We start from the raw sequence: 20,401 nt of genomic DNA on the forward strand, positions 1-20,401 counted from the left end.
ATGTCCACAACTAATCTATACGCACATGCATAACCCTCACACTTAGTTAAAATTGAACTACACTCATATACCAGTAGCAACATTTAAAGAGGATGAAGACACTTTCACAAATAACATTATCACTATGCAAGTAAACACAAACTAGAGTTCATTAAATCATAACACAAATTATGGCCAAGTAAAGTTCATGCCAAGTCAAAGTCAATAACAAAAATAAACAAGTGATTATCACAAGTACATTCATCTCCAAGGCGCAAACTCTTAAGTTCTACTCCCATCGTCTCACTATGAAAGATCACCAGTAGAGATTCACTAGATTAATTGGAACTAGACGATTCTCGTTCCCTAACATGCTCGATTTCAATCCAAACACAAGGATCTTTTGGGTTACGATATTTTCCATCTTCCACTCTTAATTATTGTACCATCTTAACCAAACAATTATTGGTTTCCTGTAACCATTCACATGAAATATCGATTCATTCTTATTCCCCACAAATGGAGATATCAAGTCCTTATGGTTGCTTTCCACTCTCAAGTACTCGGGCACAAGAATCCGAAATAAGGTAATTCACAACTCGAGCCGGCCGGTCCCAAGAGTAAATCACCACATTCAAGATTCCTACCCAACATACATATCAAATTCTCTCCAATTATCAAGATAAAGGTTTTACAACCTATAACATTCATGATTCACAACTTACATTTCTAGAAGGGCACTTAAGTCTTTACTTAATCACATAGTAAGGACCAAACACCACTTGGCCCTATCTTGCTCCTTTGTAGAGACCACGTGAAGTGGCTCTAAATTTCATCACTACAAGCAATCATTTAACTTTCAGAACAGTCCCACAGTCCGGCATCCTAAACATTTAAGCCTAGGATACACTACAAAATCTGAAGCCTAAGCTCTGATACCAATTGTAGCGCCCCCACTTCTCCCTAAGGCGAACCAAAGGGTATCCGCGGGACGCCTGCCCAGCTCTCGCCAGGACTCACTACAATCCATCATTCAAAAGCTCGAAATACTTTAAGTAACTTCAATACATAATTAAAGTACTCCAAATATCTCACACTTACAATTATGCAGCTTCCAAGCTTAAATACAACCCAACGGAAAAGGGTACAATAGCCATCCGTTATAATATAACTTAAAGTTTTCAAAAGAAAACAATCTAGTACTACTCACGAGCACCCTTGGTCTCGAACCCTGTAAAAGAAAACCACAACGTGGGATGAGCTACACAGCCCAGTGAGGTTCCAAGACACTCTAACAGTTCAAATAAATCAAGTAAGTTGGGCATATCATATGCATGGTTCAATGTTACACAATGGCGTGTTATCATGAGGTGATAATCATTGTACGAGTAATTTGAGATATTTATCATGGTATGAGACATTTATCATGAGACAGGTATCATGATATAAGTACATTGGTCAGGTAACAGGTATGGAGCATATCACAGGCATAGTTCAGGATTTCATGTTGACATTTTAGCATGAAACAATTATCATGATACAAGGTAAACATATACGGTAGGATACGGTGTTCCAGTGGAACTCTGTCGGTCATCTGCACCTTATGACTTCCGATCCCCACGGTACGGTCTGGCCATCGCCTTATCCCTCCAGTGGTAATACTCGAGTATACCGAAACGGTTGTCCAGGGTTCCAACCTACCCGACCGAGCCCAGTCCTGGCTCGAGTAGGTCAGTAACCGAGGCGGGGCCCAAGTTCAGCTTATAGCTTACAACATGCACAGGTAACAAAGTAATTCGACAAAAGTAAAAATTTATCATGTTTGGAGGTCGAGTGAGATAAAGTACACACTCGCCTTAAAACCGTGGCCCACTTCATATGAGCATATAATTTATGATAATCAAGTAATCAGGTGGTCAAGTAATCAAGTAAGTTGGTGATCACGTAAGCAGATAATCAAGTAGGCAAGTAACCACATAGATTAGAAAACGGTAAGTAAACACGGTAAACGGTAAACGGTAAACGGTTAACGGTAGTAATTACGGTTAATTGGTAGACATATGTCATTTCAATAGGCCGCCATTGGCCGTTTTTCACTTTCACCACGTAAGAGTCGAGGAGATTCACTCCAACCGACTTATGCTTCCATAGCATAATTAATCATTTAAACACATCATGTAAATATGCTCTCCAAACATTTCATATCTAGTATTTCAAGTAATCACATAAGTATGCTCTTTAAGCATTTCATATCAATAGTTCAAATATACATACTTCAGGTGTTTCATGTCGAGCAATTCAAGTATACATTATTCAAATATGCATGAGTGTGGTAAATACTTAATGACCATGGGTTAAGCATGTCATAGACTTATTCCAATTACGTATTCCTATATGGAACACTCACCTAGTCAAAACAAGCGAGTAGTTCTCAAACAAGCGTTTTAGGTGTCCGCTCCGAGTTCCTCTGGGAGATTCCCTCGAGTGCCTGAGCAACAATAATCAACTACCACTCAAAATCATTCTAATTATCGAGGAAAATTGTACACTAGTACAATCTAAGAAATTAACGCAGAGGCAAGTCTAAGAGTTCGTGTAACTCGAGGTTCAAAAGTGGGTTTTAAAATACAAGACAAATCTGATTTCCATCTTTAAAATCAAATGTAAAACGATCAAATGATATTGAAGGAAAATGGAGGGTTTGAAACCTTTAGTTTCCTTTAAGTTAAAAAATTCCAGATTTAACAAGTAATATTTGAAAAATCATATTTCACTCTCCACAAGTCCAAAATTGGAAAACTTGGTACTGTTGGAATCCTCTTTCAAAGTACTAAAAGTTCTTAGAAGACACTTTTCCACGAATGTAAGTGAAAGGCACTCAAATTTTGGCTCAAAGTTGGTAACTTGAATTACCAAGACAGATTTAAGTTGGTTTTTGGCCAACTTTAGAAATTCGGCAAAATTCACTTGTTTTGAACTAACCTTTGAAATTTGGAAATCAATTAGTGTTGCAATCCAAGAGTATAACAAAACAAGCGGAACGAGAAACGGAGTTTCGAGCACCAAGATATAGTACCTCCAAGTTGCTGAAAAAGTTAAGACTGTTGGGCTATTTTCCAGGTTTAAAACTAGATTTGAAATATCATTTGGTCATCAAGTTGGCAGTGGAAATACATAAAACTTGGTACACTAAATCTTCCATATGTGAACAACATTTCTACCAAGTTTCATACAAAAACTCACACGGTAAGGTAGTCATTAAAACAACCAAAGTTTATGAAGAGTTTCAAGGCTAAACTACCTTCTCACTTTTCTTTTGTTTACAAACTTTTTGTACCATGAAATCAGTTCCAAATCTCTCCATTATTGAAACCAGGAGTTCATAAACATTCACTGAGCAATTTAAAGACCATTGACATCCAAATTTTCGAAATAAAACTCTCCAAATCAGATTTGGCCATTCGGCTAAGAGAAAACAAAAGTTTTCCAGATTCGATGAGCGAATTTTGTGACATCATTTGCATATCAAAATGGTCTTAGAATATTACCAAATTTTGTACAATTAAACCTCCATATGAGGATTACTCTTCTACCAAATTTCATTTGAAAATTCACACGGGAAGGTAGTTAACTAAACCATCAAAGTTCAGGAAATTTCCCAAGGTAAAACTGTCTTCTAGCTCTTCTTTCCTTTTTAAATATTTTGTCCAAAGCAACCAACCCAAATCTGGTTTATTTGTAAAACAAAGTCCAAGAAACATCTAATATAAAGTTTGGTAGATGTTGGACATCAAATTTTCCAAAACAACAAGTCCCAAATCAAGCTAGGCCATTTAACTAGTCAAAAGAGGATTTTTACTCACTGCATCAGTTTCGAAATATGGCCACAACTCACTCAATTCAACTTGGAATTGAGCGTAGTTGATGGCGTTAGAAATCTCTCTCATAAAGCTGAATTTTCTCAGAAGAAACCATTTCCAAATTCTATCCACAAACAGCTCGTTTTTGAGCATCAAGAAGAAATTTCTGTCCTGTCTCCTGGAGAGCAACGAAACAGGGCAGTGATTTTCAAACGAATGGTGTGGCTCACTCAAGTGGAACCAGAACGCGAATTTAGTACCAATGGAAAGCTGGGAATGTCTAGTTTCCAATGCCGCAAACGGCACTTGATTTCGACATCGGAGTAAAGAGTTATAGCCGATACAAAATGACTGCCTGGTCAATACGGGAATCATTTTCCAGATTTGCTAACTTTCGAAATCAATTCATTTGACCAACCAAATCATGTTATTTTTCAATGAAATTTTGTACACACTCACAATAACATGTAAACAACATAATCAAGCCATTAGAACTTCAAAATTTTGCACAAAAGTGGTCGGACAAGGCAGGGGTAAAATCGGAAACTTTTGCCTCTTGCACCCAATGAAATTTCTGTCAATTACACACCATTAATCCATCATTTTAACCACTAAACCAACAATATATCCACCATCAATCATCAAATCAGCAACAACCCAAGTGTGGGAATCCATAGAGCCCACTTTCACATTTTTCCAACAATATCAAGATACCCATACACATGCAATAGCTTAAGGATGCATTTCTACCATCATAAACCAAGCTTAAGGTGTAGGATGAGGTTATACCTCCTTGTTGCTTTAAACCAGAAATTTCGGTCCTCAAGATGCTCCAAGAAACCGTGAGAAACTCCTCCTTTTTCTAGCTAGATGATCTCTCCACGTGACAAGCTAAGTGTAGTTCAAATTTGGTGTGAATCCATGAAGTTTTTGTGCAAGAATTGAGGATGAAAATGGCAACTTTGTGTTGTGTTTTTGCTGCAGAGAATTCGGCCAAGAGAGAGACTAGGAGAGAGAGTGTTTGGTCTAAATTTAGCTTCTTAAGGAAGACACAATGTGTGGTGCAAAAATCATCCCCAAAGTCAACTCTCACTAGGGTGCGTTTGGGTGCGTTTGGGCGCGTTTCGGCTCGATTTCTCGCGCGTTTGGTTCACTAGTGCACTAAACCTCTAATGCACTTATATTCATGTAGATAATATTCACTCTTAATTATCCCGAAATAAGGGTCTAAAGTCCCTCAAATAAAGTCACGCGTGTGGAAACGTGTACCGTCAATTTTATCGCTATAACGCGAAACCTCCGAGAAATTCTTATAACGTCCGTACTACTAACCATCACTTGAGTATTTAAACATTAAAATGCCTATTTTAGGTCCATTGTACATGTCTCCAATATTTCAAACCTATTGTACTCTCAATCGATCAAGATTTCCAAAGACGTGTTCACTATTTTTACAAAACGAGCTTCCGAAAATTAATTTTTGAAACAAGTCATTTTAAAAATATAATGAAACTATATTTTCATGTAATTAGATCTCAAGAACTTAGAAAATAATATTCGGAGCAAAAGGCCAAATAAATAATTAAATAAGCTAGAAATAGGAGATTAAATAAGTAAATTTTGCGAGTCCTCACAACCTCCCCTCCTTAAAAGAATTTCGTCCTCGAAATTCATACCTTCTGTAATCTCGGACAACTCTGAACCGCGTGGTGTGTTCATGTCATGCGTTCTTTCAGATGTCACTGGTCGGTTTCTCCTTCCATTGACTTGTCGAGGAACAGTTCCATTTCCTTGTTGAGCAGTAGTTTCTCGCGGATACCTCCTTGGACAGTCATGAACTTTATGGTTGGTACTTCCACACCCCATACACTTTTGTCCCTTTAGCCAACAGTTTTCTTCAGTGTGATTCGTCCTTCCACAATATCCACAAGTCGGACGAGGTGTTGCGACCTGACTTACTTGCGAGGTTTTCTTTGGTCGTGTTTGTCCTACTGAAGTCCCTCGTGACATAGTTCCTTTTGGTTCTTTTATCATGAGTGGTGCAGGAAGTGATAGTCCTACTCCATCCACTCCTTTTCTAACTTTGGGTGGTGGTTCATTTCCTCCTGGTGTACTATCAGATGCATCTCTTTTCCTTGCTTGAAAAGCTCTCAGTTGAGATTTTGTACTTTCTACCCTTTGCGCTTTTTCAAGAGCGTCACTAAATGTTTCAACCTGTGCTGCGGCAAGGGTATCTTGGATTTCCAAATCTAATCCTTGGATAAACCGTCTTATTCTCTTCCGTTCAGTAGCCACCAATTCTGGGGCATATGTAGATAACTTCGTAAAGCGTGTTTCATACTCAGCTACGCTTAAAGTTCCTTGACGAAGCTTTATAAAATCATCTTCTCTCTTTTCTTGGACAAGTGGAGGAAGAAATTTCTCATTAAATTCACGCACGAAGTTTATCCAAATTCTCGGAGTTTGATCTCTTTCCCACTTGTTTCTTATAACATTCCACCATGCTCGGGCTGCTCCTTCAAGTTGAAATACAGCAAATGTGACTTGTCTCTCCTCTGTGTAATCCAAGGCATCGAATATATTTCTTATATTCTCTAACCAATTCTCAGCCACCTCTGGATCAGGTCCTCCAGCAAACTTGGGCGGGAAAAATTTCTGAAACCGCTCTAAAGCTCGATCCTCCCCTATCTCTTGGTTTCCACGTTGGTTTCCTTGTCCAACACCTTGACCTTGTTGAGCTACCAAGAGCTCTAGGATATCCGTCATGCGAGTTAAAACTTGTCCTATCTGGTCATTTCCTCTCCCAGCACTTAGCTCAACGTTTTGATCGATGTCGGACCCATTAGCTACTCTTTCATTTCGGGGTTGTCTAGGTTGACGTCCCTTTCGTTGTCCTCTAGTTTCCATGTCCACAACTAATCTATACGCACATGCATAACCCTCACACTTAGTTAAAATTGAACTACACTCATATACCAGTAGCAACATTTAAAGAGGATGAAGACACTTTCACAAATAACATTATCACTATGCAAGTAAACACAAACTAGAGTTCATTAAATCATAACACAAATTATGGCCAAGTAAAGTTCATGCCAAGTCAAAGTCAATAACAAAAATAAACAAGTGATTATCACAAGTACATTCATCTCCAAGGCGCAAACTCTTAAGTTCTACTCCCATCGTCTCACTATGAAAGATCACCAGTAGAGATTCACTAGATTAATTGGAACTAGACGATTCTCGTTCCCTAACATGCTCGATTTCAATCCAAACACAAGGATCTTTTGGGTTACGATATTTTCCATCTTCCACTCTTAATTATTGTACCATCTTAACCAAACAATTATTGGTTTCCTGTAACCATTCACATGAAATATCGATTCATTCTTATTCCCCACAAATGGAGATATCAAGTCCTTATGGTTGCTTTCCACTCTCAAGTACTCGGGCACAAGAATCCGAAATAAGGTAATTCACAACTCGAGCCGGCCGGTCCCAAGAGTAAATCACCACATTCAAGATTCCTACCCAACATACATATCAAATTCTCTCCAATTATCAAGATAAAGGTTTTACAACCTATAACATTCATGATTCACAACTTACATTTCTAGAAGGGCACTTAAGTCTTTACTTAATCACATAGTAAGGACCAAACACCACTTGGCCCTATCTTGCTCCTTTGTAGAGACCACGTGAAGTGGCTCTAAATTTCATCACTACAAGCAATCATTTAACTTTCAGAACAGTCCCACAGTCCGGCATCCTAAACATTTAAGCCTAGGATACACTACAAAATCTGAAGCCTAAGCTCTGATACCAATTGTAGCGCCCCCACTTCTCCCTAAGGCGAACCAAAGGGTATCCGCGGGACGCCTGCCCAGCTCTCGCCAGGACTCACTACAATCCATCATTCAAAAGCTCGAAATACTTTAAGTAACTTCAATACATAATTAAAGTACTCCAAATATCTCACACTTACAATTATGCAGCTTCCAAGCTTAAATACAACCCAACGGAAAAGGGTACAATAGCCATCCGTTATAATATAACTTAAAGTTTTCAAAAGAAAACAATCTAGTACTACTCACGAGCACCCTTGGTCTCGAACCCTGTAAAAGAAAACCACAACGTGGGATGAGCTACACAGCCCAGTGAGGTTCCAAGACACTCTAACAGTTCAAATAAATCAAGTAAGTTGGGCATATCATATGCATGGTTCAATGTTACACAATGGCGTGTTATCATGAGGTGATAATCATTGTACGAGTAATTTGAGATATTTATCATGGTATGAGACATTTATCATGAGACAGGTATCATGATATAAGTACATTGGTCAGGTAACAGGTATGGAGCATATCACAGGCATAGTTCAGGATTTCATGTTGACATTTTAGCATGAAACAATTATCATGATACAAGGTAAACATATACGGTAGGATACGGTGTTCCAGTGGAACTCTGTCGGTCATCTGCACCTTATGACTTCCGATCCCCACGGTACGGTCTGGCCATCGCCTTATCCCTCCAGTGGTAATACTCGAGTATACCGAAACGGTTGTCCAGGGTTCCAACCTACCCGACCGAGCCCAGTCCTGGCTCGAGTAGGTCAGTAACCGAGGCGGGGCCCAAGTTCAGCTTATAGCTTACAACATGCACAGGTAACAAAGTAATTCGACAAAAGTAAAAATTTATCATGTTTGGAGGTCGAGTGAGATAAAGTACACACTCGCCTTAAAACCGTGGCCCACTTCATATGAGCATATAATTTATGATAATCAAGTAATCAGGTGGTCAAGTAATCAAGTAAGTTGGTGATCACGTAAGCAGATAATCAAGTAGGCAAGTAACCACATAGATTAGAAAACGGTAAGTAAACACGGTAAACGGTAAACGGTAAACGGTTAACGGTAGTAATTACGGTTAATTGGTAGACATATGTCATTTCAATAGGCCGCCATTGGCCGTTTTTCACTTTCACCACGTAAGAGTCGAGGAGATTCACTCCAACCGACTTATGCTTCCATAGCATAATTAATCATTTAAACACATCATGTAAATATGCTCTCCAAACATTTCATATCTAGTATTTCAAGTAATCACATAAGTATGCTCTTTAAGCATTTCATATCAATAGTTCAAATATACATACTTCAGGTGTTTCATGTCGAGCAATTCAAGTATACATTATTCAAATATGCATGAGTGTGGTAAATACTTAATGACCATGGGTTAAGCATGTCATAGACTTATTCCAATTACGTATTCCTATATGGAACACTCACCTAGTCAAAACAAGCGAGTAGTTCTCAAACAAGCGTTTTAGGTGTCCGCTCCGAGTTCCTCTGGGAGATTCCCTCGAGTGCCTGAGCAACAATAATCAACTACCACTCAAAATCATTCTAATTATCGAGGAAAATTGTACACTAGTACAATCTAAGAAATTAACGCAGAGGCAAGTCTAAGAGTTCGTGTAACTCGAGGTTCAAAAGTGGGTTTTAAAATACAAGACAAATCTGATTTCCATCTTTAAAATCAAATGTAAAACGATCAAATGATATTGAAGGAAAATGGAGGGTTTGAAACCTTTAGTTTCCTTTAAGTTAAAAAATTCCAGATTTAACAAGTAATATTTGAAAAATCATATTTCACTCTCCACAAGTCCAAAATTGGAAAACTTGGTACTGTTGGAATCCTCTTTCAAAGTACTAAAAGTTCTTAGAAGACACTTTTCCACGAATGTAAGTGAAAGGCACTCAAATTTTGGCTCAAAGTTGGTAACTTGAATTACCAAGACAGATTTAAGTTGGTTTTTGGCCAACTTTAGAAATTCGGCAAAATTCACTTGTTTTGAACTAACCTTTGAAATTTGGAAATCAATTAGTGTTGCAATCCAAGAGTATAACAAAACAAGCGGAACGAGAAACGGAGTTTCGAGCACCAAGATATAGTACCTCCAAGTTGCTGAAAAAGTTAAGACTGTTGGGCTATTTTCCAGGTTTAAAACTAGATTTGAAATATCATTTGGTCATCAAGTTGGCAGTGGAAATACATAAAACTTGGTACACTAAATCTTCCATATGTGAACAACATTTCTACCAAGTTTCATACAAAAACTCACACGGTAAGGTAGTCATTAAAACAACCAAAGTTTATGAAGAGTTTCAAGGCTAAACTACCTTCTCACTTTTCTTTTGTTTACAAACTTTTTGTACCATGAAATCAGTTCCAAATCTCTCCATTATTGAAACCAGGAGTTCATAAACATTCACTGAGCAATTTAAAGACCATTGACATCCAAATTTTCGAAATAAAACTCTCCAAATCAGATTTGGCCATTCGGCTAAGAGAAAACAAAAGTTTTCCAGATTCGATGAGCGAATTTTGTGACATCATTTGCATATCAAAATGGTCTTAGAATATTACCAAATTTTGTACAATTAAACCTCCATATGAGGATTACTCTTCTACCAAATTTCATTTGAAAATTCACACGGGAAGGTAGTTAACTAAACCATCAAAGTTCAGGAAATTTCCCAAGGTAAAACTGTCTTCTAGCTCTTCTTTCCTTTTTAAATATTTTGTCCAAAGCAACCAACCCAAATCTGGTTTATTTGTAAAACAAAGTCCAAGAAACATCTAATATAAAGTTTGGTAGATGTTGGACATCAAATTTTCCAAAACAACAAGTCCCAAATCAAGCTAGGCCATTTAACTAGTCAAAAGAGGATTTTTACTCACTGCATCAGTTTCGAAATATGGCCACAACTCACTCAATTCAACTTGGAATTGAGCGTAGTTGATGGCGTTAGAAATCTCTCTCATAAAGCTGAATTTTCTCAGAAGAAACCATTTCCAAATTCTATCCACAAACAGCTCGTTTTTGAGCATCAAGAAGAAATTTCTGTCCTGTCTCCTGGAGAGCAACGAAACAGGGCAGTGATTTTCAAACGAATGGTGTGGCTCACTCAAGTGGAACCAGAACGCGAATTTAGTACCAATGGAAAGCTGGGAATGTCTAGTTTCCAATGCCGCAAACGGCACTTGATTTCGACATCGGAGTAAAGAGTTATAGCCGATACAAAATGACTGCCTGGTCAATACGGGAATCATTTTCCAGATTTGCTAACTTTCGAAATCAATTCATTTGACCAACCAAATCATGTTATTTTTCAATGAAATTTTGTACACACTCACAATAACATGTAAACAACATAATCAAGCCATTAGAACTTCAAAATTTTGCACAAAAGTGGTCGGACAAGGCAGGGGTAAAATCGGAAACTTTTGCCTCTTGCACCCAATGAAATTTCTGTCAATTACACACCATTAATCCATCATTTTAACCACTAAACCAACAATATATCCACCATCAATCATCAAATCAGCAACAACCCAAGTGTGGGAATCCATAGAGCCCACTTTCACATTTTTCCAACAATATCAAGATACCCATACACATGCAATAGCTTAAGGATGCATTTCTACCATCATAAACCAAGCTTAAGGTGTAGGATGAGGTTATACCTCCTTGTTGCTTTAAACCAGAAATTTCGGTCCTCAAGATGCTCCAAGAAACCGTGAGAAACTCCTCCTTTTTCTAGCTAGATGATCTCTCCACGTGACAAGCTAAGTGTAGTTCAAATTTGGTGTGAATCCATGAAGTTTTTGTGCAAGAATTGAGGATGAAAATGGCAACTTTGTGTTGTGTTTTTGCTGCAGAGAATTCGGCCAAGAGAGAGACTAGGAGAGAGAGTGTTTGGTCTAAATTTAGCTTCTTAAGGAAGACACAATGTGTGGTGCAAAAATCATCCCCAAAGTCAACTCTCACTAGGGTGCGTTTGGGTGCGTTTGGGCGCGTTTCGGCTCGATTTCTCGCGCGTTTGGTTCACTAGTGCACTAAACCTCTAATGCACTTATATTCATGTAGATAATATTCACTCTTAATTATCCCGAAATAAGGGTCTAAAGTCCCTCAAATAAAGTCACGCGTGTGGAAACGTGTACCGTCAATTTTATCGCTATAACGCGAAACCTCCGAGAAATTCTTATAACGTCCGTACTACTAACCATCACTTGAGTATTTAAACATTAAAATGCCTATTTTAGGTCCATTGTACATGTCTCCAATATTTCAAACCTATTGTACTCTCAATCGATCAAGATTTCCAAAGACGTGTTCACTATTTTTACAAAACGAGCTTCCGAAAATTAATTTTTGAAACAAGTCATTTTAAAAATATAATGAAACTATATTTTCATGTAATTAGATCTCAAGAACTTAGAAAATAATATTCGGAGCAAAAGGCCAAATAAATAATTAAATAAGCTAGAAATAGGAGATTAAATAAGTAAATTTTGCGAGTCCTCACAACCTTCTGAAATTGAGATTAGTACTAGGGTTATCGGCAGGAATTATCGCACAACCCACTATACATCCAACCACACACACCGTCTTCTTTATACCATGTAAGTGTTCACAAATAGTACCATCACAAGCAATTTCACATCCAGCTCCATCAACGATGTCAAGTGGGTGCACCACTTTAGGATCCTGGCTAATGGAATTGGAGATGGGAAAACAAACAAGTGCAGCATAATTATCAGCTTTATTGAGGAATTCATGTTTTGATAATTATATTTTGTGTTAAGCTAGTTAAATTAAGACTTAAAAGAGAGATTTTTTGGTACAAACGTAAGGAAAGACTTGGAGGCTATAATTTTTTTTTTTTTTTTCAATCCAAGTTCAAGATAGCTAAGCAGGCTTGATAATATCAGTAAAATCTTAATGTTTATCTTCTAGAAACTAATAGTGTCATTAAAGATTCTTTTTTTTTTTTTGGGAAAAATCATTCAAAACATTCTTTACATTTATAAAATGACTTTTTTCATTCCTCCCTTTGAAAAGTGTAATTTTATCTCTTTTACAAATTTACATTGATTAAATTTGGTTCCTATCTAGATTTTTGGCTAATTTTTAGTCGGAATCCATTATTTGCCTTGTACGTGATCATTTTCTGAGGGGTAAAATTGTCCAATCACATTTCAAATAATTTGATCCACAATCCCTTACATTTCACAAAATAAATTTTTTTGTCCCTTACATTTTACAAAATGAATTTTTTCATATCTCATTGATCATGTGTGCGAATAATTTTTTTTAAATCCAAGTATATGTCTATCTAATTTCACCTAAACAGTATGAATAGCATGTAATATATTTATATTTAATTTCACCAACAATTATAATGAGTTTGTTCAGATGAGATTAAATAGAGATATATTACATACTATTCGTACTGTTCAACTAAAATCAAATAGACATACATGAATTTAAAAAAAACTGTTCAGACACATGATTATTGAGGGATGAAAAAAATTATTTTGCAAAATGTGAGGAACAAAAAAATTCATTTTGTGAAATGTGAGAGACTATGGATCTGATTATGTGAAATGTGATTTTGCAGTTTTATCTCTAAAAAATGATCACGTGTAAAACACGTGATGGATTCCGGTAAAAAACTACTCAGAAACCAAATTTGACTAATATAAATTTGTAAGGGATGTAAAATTATATTTTTCAAAATAAGGGACGAAAAAAATTATTTTATAAATTGTGAGGGATATTTTGAACAATTTTCCTTTGTTTTTTTTGGAAAGAATGTTTTTATTTTTTCAAAAACATATCTTAGCCAAATTTTGACTGTTAAGTGTTATTGACCATTTCGTTAACACAATGTTATTCAATGTTCAACTATTAGAATCATATTTTCCTTTTAGGTGGTGGTTAGATGACAGATCCTTTTGTTACTTTGATTGCCAGTTTAACCAATTTAAATCATTGCTTAACAAAAGTTGGGTTAATATTACTAACCATCCCCCTTCCCCTCCCCCACCCCCCACCAACAAAAAAAAAGTTTGGGGTCATTCGTACTTTGCCCCCCTAATGTTTTGGATAATTTGCAGTTTATTGATATGAAATATAGTTGTAGTAGCATTTGGCCGCCCAATAAATTTTATTGCCAATTTATAATTATTATATTAATTAGGTCTATTTTTTGTTCCAATATGCTTGCTGTTTTTGTTACGCCATTCAATCCATCGCACATATTTTTAGTGAAGATACCTTACCGCCAAACACCACCGGCCAAGTCCAACTCCTAGTTGTTAACGGAATACAAATTCATGCAGAATTCGTGAATGTCCTTGTTTTGGTTTTTCTTTTCTTTTTTTTCTGACATGATAGACACTTTTATTCATTTAAGGAATTGGAAAGCCTAATTGTTAATAGAATAATCGAATTGGAACCTAGTTGTTAACAAAATATAGATTCATGCAGAATTTTTGAATGTCCTTGTATTGGTTGCTTTTTTTTTCGAACACGATAAATCTATCTAAACCTACTCCAATTCTATACTACTCCTACATGATAGATTCTATGCAGACACTTGTTTTGGTTTTCCATTCACAAAAATGTGATGTATTCCTTGCATGTCACAATGTACAACTGTACAAGGACCACCGTGCCTTCAACTCAACCTTTGGGATTCCTTCATAGAACCAGCCACAAAATAAAATTCCAGAGTGAGCCAATTGCATCTTTTTCCAAGAAGACAAAACCAAATAATTAATTCCTTGTTGTCGGTATCTTTTTGATTAAATTACTAAAGATTAACCCCCGACCTAATCTGTCTTTGTCCCAGTTTCACCTCTTGTTCTCCCAATTAATGTGACACCTCCTTCAAACTTGAAAATGATTCAAATGAGTCCAAACCATGACTTGTCCGTTTATACGTATGGAACCGGTCTCCATCCGCTATATTAACCATCTAATACCCTCTACCCACTAATCTGAATAGTTAAAAAAATATTAATTTTTATTATACTAAAAAGAATATACATCATCTTAAATCAACATACAAAGTTGAATTTTAAACTTCAGTAGAACCATAGCGAAATTCAACATTTTATGAATAGTAAATTTGATAACCTTCCAAAACAAGATAAACTATAACTAAAAAAAAGAATATTATTATGAAATTTTAACTAAATTATAGAGATGGTAATATGGATAAATGGTTCATAATTGGTTTTGAGTTAATGGATTGTGGATGAAATTTTTCCAATTCATTTAGATCCATTTAATAAATGAATCCAAATGGATGGATCAAAATGGATTAAATAAAAATCAATTATCCATTTATAATCCATTTAAATAATTCTATCAAGACAAAAGCAGTATCAAAATAAGCATGGTGAACACAAATTCCCAGAAATCACTTGCTCACTAAAGTGTAAGTTAGATAGCTTCAGAATTCTATTTTAAGAATATTCTGCTTAACACTCTTAAGATCACACTGAACGCAACTAAAGAGCCAACCACTTAAAAAGGATTTACATATTTACACGGGGGCAAAAAAAAATAATTTCAGGCAAATAGGTGTCTAGCTCAAACCCAAATTCCAAATCCCAAAACCACAAGAGAAAATGATGATAGCCATGCACGATATTAAATATTTCTCATTAGGTGTTGCGTCTAAATAGAGTTAGCAAATGTTCGACAAATAGGACAAGAAGGCGTTTATAGCAACCACGAGTCTATGCACTGAACATGGAAGCTGCGGTTGCAAATGGGCAACAATTTGTAAACTTCACCGATCTTGAAACCGTCCAAACACACAGCACATTCCTTGTGGGGGTCTTCTTCCTTGTACTGGAAGATGAGTATTTATAGAAATGTCACATGCGTATTAGCTGTTTGTGAGAATGACTGTTTGAAAGATGGGTTTTTATAGTTGGGTTCTCTGTCTAGGATTGAGTTGAAAAACATGCAATAAAAAAAATATGGTTTTTAGTCATTTTCTTTCCATTTCTTTTATTTGGTTTTTTCGTAAATGGATACATATGATTTTTGTGGATAATCCATATAAGTCAATTTAATTTAATGATTTTACTTTGGTCAACCATTTAAAACCAATATTATAAATGGATAATCCAAATCCATTTAATTATGGATTATAGCGGTATTGTATGGACTGTTAGTATCCATTTTCGGTATTAGAAAATAGTAAAATTTTTGGAATAATTGACTTCGGTTGACCCAAATAATTTATTTGCCTGGCATCCAGTTTTCTTTTTGAGCTATCTCTTATTTTCTGACCGTTACACTTTCCCAATTCACAAACCAACAAAACCTGTCTCGTACTTGCCCTCTCTCTTTCTTCCCCTTTACTCCTCTTCTTTATCACCTCCAACCAGACGCTGCATCCCCATTAATTCATACCTCTGCTCTACGACAAGCCTCCATTTACTGAGAAATAACAAGCCAATTTTCACAGATAATTGCACCAATACAACATGGATCAGAGAAAGCGCATAAAATTTTCCTCGGTCATAACGATTCTGGCCAAGAAAGCTCTAGGAATCAGACCTTGCCACTGACCTTCTTCGTCAACACAGAAATCTCCACTGCGCTCAATTCATCTGCCCAGGTATGTTTTGCTGGCTTTGTTCCAATAAATCTATTTTTTTCATTCATTTGTATGGTTCTTCAGTAGACTCTTCAGATTTATAGTAAAAAGCTACCGAAATGTATGCTGCCCATAGGTCCTGCTTCTGAAAAATTAGGGTTCAATAATTTATGACCGAGATTATATTTAATTGCTCATAATTAGTGTCAACAAAATTAACTATAGCTGAGGGAGGTAGTATGACTATAAATACACTTGAAATAACTTAGATATAGGATGTCTAATTTTATTCGATGCTAAAAATACCGTGATACAATGTTTTTGTTTAAATTCCATCATGTTTGCTTTGGTGTCTTTGTTGACTGAATGCGCTTGGATTCGATTTTTGCTCAACTGTACTAGTTACCATTCTGCCGTCCCATTGCTAGAGGAGGTCATAATGCTTCTATTTTTTTTTATTTTTTTGTAGCAACGTAGTCCGAAACTTTGGTTCCCCCAATATTAGATTGGAACACATTTATATGCCTTTGAAACGCCATCGAGTCTATAAAAGCAGCGGTAAGACCACTATACAAGTTCACCAAGTGTTTGATTGTCTATACGATTGCAAGGTTGTTGTTATTTCTTGCCTTTCATTCTATAAAATATTTGTTTCTGATTCAACAATAGCCACATGGACTCCGTAGGAATGTGCAATTTATCGAACAACTATAACTTCCATCCTTTATTATGTCTTTCTATTATACACAACTCACAATTTCTTGAGTCTTTGTAATTCATTTCTATGTAGTCCAGCCAGCACATTCCGAGACCGATTCAAACGATTTGGGTGCTTGCGCAAGAAAACGACTTTGTAAAGGTAATACTTGCCTCCTAGTCTGTAGTAATGAAGTTATAGGCAATGAAATTGACTTTTTCTTAAGCAACCTAGCTATGTACGCTCATTAATATATGATTTTGTTGCGGTAGATGACTGATGAATCTGAAGTAGTTGATTGGAAGAATCATCCAACACTTGAGTCATCATTTGTTGCCACACTTGTAGAGTGGCATAGGAATGGTGCTTGGGACAAGTTCCAAAAGGGCAGGTCGAACTAGCATCATTTAACCCTACACATGAATAACAAGTGGCAAGTTAATTTGAAGTGGGAACAATACCGATCCAAATTTTATCGACTGGAATCTGTGTGGAAATATTTTGTCAAGCTAAATGGGATGTCCAGGTCTACGGCAGAGATAGGAGTTGGCTTTAATTCAGAGTTGCTGTGCTTTCAGGCCACAAGGGAGAAACGGAGCGCTCTTACGCTAGTAAACTTAATCAAATTAACTTCCGTTGATACCTATGATCTATTGACTGCATTGCTGAAATTTTTTGGCAAGTTTGCTTGAGGACTTTCATATGACAACTCTTGTATTTTGTATGATACTTTATTAAATTTCAGTTAATTATGATTAATAAGCTATGTATCTATTAAAGATGTGGAAAAATGCTAGAAATTTTTTTCGAATTATTTGCCATCTTCTTATAAGGAACAATATGTAGACGGACCTACCATCAAATTCTTGGTTGCTTCCCTTTTATTATTAGTTTTTATACAAAGCCTTTAGGTATGATAGTCTTATTGCATTATGGATTTAATAGATGGTACAATAGTCTAGGAAATGCTATTGCTATGCCTTAACAAAACGCATATGATACACAGAACGAGGCAATTATATTAAGCAGATTAGTACTGAGTTTCTGGTTGTCTGACCAAACGAATGGTGTGTTTCGTAAAGCCATATTCATATATTTGCTACCATCTTTTTTGGTTGTCTGCTGCCCTCTTATATCTTTTATTTCTGTCCTCTTTGTTTATGTAATGGTAGCTGGTCAATATTTCAAAACTGCTATAAGTTGTCAATATCTAAGTTACTTCAACTTTTATATACATGTCTTCTACCTGAAAATTGCACTTTCTACATGGTTCAACCCATGTCCTTTCACTTGACTTGCAGGAAAATAAATTCTTTGCAAGGTTCAAAGAAGGACGAAGCTGTGGCTGTTTCTTTGAACTTACTGAAATCCTTCAGGGCAGATCTGCCACAGGCAAGCATGCCCAATCGTCCGCCCAGAGTGATGTCCATCACTCTGCGTGGTCTGCTGAAAAGACAACTAGTGCTGCATCACGGGTCAAGGGAAAGGCAAAGGTAAATGAACCTACGTCAGTGTTTTAGGGTGACGATATTTATATTCCTGTTGTGGATGAAGATGTCGAATTTGTTGGTAGTAGGCCTGGTAAACGACAAGCCTCCAGTCGAGGGACTTCGTCCTATGATGGGTCTAGGAGTACTAAGTCTCAAAAGACTGGTGAGGCTTTACGAGATACAGCCGGCAACATGAGCAAATTGTCACAGATTAGGATTGATGAAAACACGCGACGTAATGAGTGGTGTGTGGCTGGTTTGAAGGTTTGGGATAAGAGCTATCCAAAACATGAGCCTGTACATCTGCGGAACCAGAAACGGCTTGCATGCATGAAGGAGTTCGCAAGCAGTGAGAGGTAGTGCCACATGTTCCTTTAATCGGATGAAAGTTTCCAATATTACTACGCCGATACTATTCTTGACCCAAACCCCCCCCCCATGCCTAGGTAGAATGAATAAGTTCGTGAGTTAGGGATAGCATGGGATGCTATGTTGGGCTGTTTTCGGTCACTGGAGATGCGGTGACCAATTTTGGCTTATTATTCATCCCACTAAGCATTCCCATGGATCCACTTTATTATAGCTTTCATGTTTTATTGGATGAGTACTTGTAGTACGTTTGTAATAATTATGGGGTGAATTCGTTTTCTGAACTGTTGTGGATTTTTCTTAATTATGCATGTGGCATGGGTGGTCACCAAATGATGTTGTATTAACTCTATTGCTTGAGGACTTCTTGATACTAATTTTGAATGCGTCGAAACTTGTTCTTTATCGCCAATAGAGAGCAATTTTACAATTTGGCAAGCTATTGGATGAATAGTTTTTGATTGATATGTATGCTTATGTGTATATATCCACATATAAAAATTTGCTTCATATATAGTCAAATATATATGTATGAATGCCCAGGTATTTGCTATCAAAATTGCCAAGTACATATGTATATATTTGTTGTTGTTGTTAGCAAATGAACACGATTGGAAAAGTTGGTCAACCATTTTTTTCATGTAAAATTTGCCATATTTGGTTCTAACCAGCTTCCTGTTGCATATATATTGATTTCAAATTTCAATGGTCAATGAATGACTTCGGGAATACTTCAGTAGGAGCTGGACTATGTCCTATGGCTGGTCAGCTTTGCATTGTATCTATAAGTGGTTCCTTACGCATTTGTCTAACCTATAACATTAAAGTTACAATCAGTTCCACATGCCTGCAAAATTGGCAAAAGATGTGCCCAATATAGTAAAAAGAAGGAAATGCACATGGGTAGATTGATTCTGTACATAGCATTTTTGTAACCTTATGTCAAATTTGTACAGCCTTCTTTTTTGGCTTTGTGCAATGGTTAATTTGTCGTTGGTTAAGTTACCGACACTATTATTTCATATATAGAATAGAACTAAATATTTGGTTACCAAAAATGTCAGTAGGAATTGCTTATAAAGTGTCAGTAGGAATTACTCACTTATATATTCCTACCAAAATTTGCCTCTGGCATTTTTATACTCAATCAAACATCTCGTTAGCGATCCTTAGGGCAACGGCATTACAAGGTCTCTCAAATATATATATATATATAAGTATTCTTATACCTTGCAACTGCAATTTTATCTAAGCTTCCCATCCTTATATCTTTTTTGCTTTCATGTTTAAAGCCAAGTAATTTATTTTCCAAAAATTGTACATCTCAGTTTTGGGTTGGCTATGTTTGCTTCAGTATTAGTAAGATAAAAGAAACTCGTCAAGTAAGTTGGACAGAAAATAGAGGGTGGTGAGTTTTTCATAGAAATTTAATACAAAACGTATATTTTAACAAATAGCAACAAAAGTTGTAGCTGGAACATACACTGTCATTCTTTTATTATTTCGCAAAAAAAGAGAAAATATTTTCCA

The 20,401-nt window shown here is 36.4% G+C and overlaps 3 long non-coding RNA genes across 7 annotated transcripts; 1 reads left to right on the top strand and 2 right to left on the bottom strand.

Annotated features, from left to right (window-relative positions):
- Positions 1–1,026: 1,026 nt before the first annotated feature.
- LOC140005396 (uncharacterized) lies at positions 1,027–4,857 on the bottom strand. Its single transcript, XR_011813235.1, has 3 exons — positions 4,629–4,857; positions 2,387–2,467; positions 1,027–1,210 (listed from the first exon to the last, which is right to left on the bottom strand). It is a non-coding gene; the product is annotated as an uncharacterized lncRNA (long non-coding RNA).
- Positions 4,858–7,770: 2,913 nt separating this feature from the next.
- On the bottom strand, positions 7,771–11,601 carry LOC140005397 (uncharacterized). The gene is made up of 3 exons (XR_011813236.1): positions 11,373–11,601; positions 9,131–9,211; positions 7,771–7,954 (listed from the first exon to the last, which is right to left on the bottom strand). It is a non-coding gene; the product is annotated as an uncharacterized lncRNA (long non-coding RNA).
- A 4,379-nt stretch (positions 11,602–15,980) lies between these two features.
- Positions 15,981–19,248, top strand: LOC140005398 (uncharacterized). 5 transcript variants are annotated; one of them, XR_011813239.1, is made up of 5 exons: positions 15,981–16,336; positions 16,785–16,873; positions 17,106–17,174; positions 17,285–17,623; positions 18,314–19,248. It is a non-coding gene; the product is annotated as an uncharacterized lncRNA (long non-coding RNA). The 5 variants fall into 5 exon arrangements; XR_011813237.1 differs by having other exon boundaries at positions 17,285–19,248; XR_011813240.1 differs by having other exon boundaries at positions 17,111–17,174; positions 17,285–19,248.
- The last annotated feature ends 1,153 nt before the right edge of the window (positions 19,249–20,401 follow it).

The sequence above is a fragment of the Coffea arabica genome, chromosome 4c, assembly GCF_036785885.1.
Source record: "Coffea arabica cultivar ET-39 chromosome 4c, Coffea Arabica ET-39 HiFi, whole genome shotgun sequence".
NCBI classification, from domain to species: domain Eukaryota; kingdom Viridiplantae; phylum Streptophyta; class Magnoliopsida; order Gentianales; family Rubiaceae; genus Coffea; species Coffea arabica.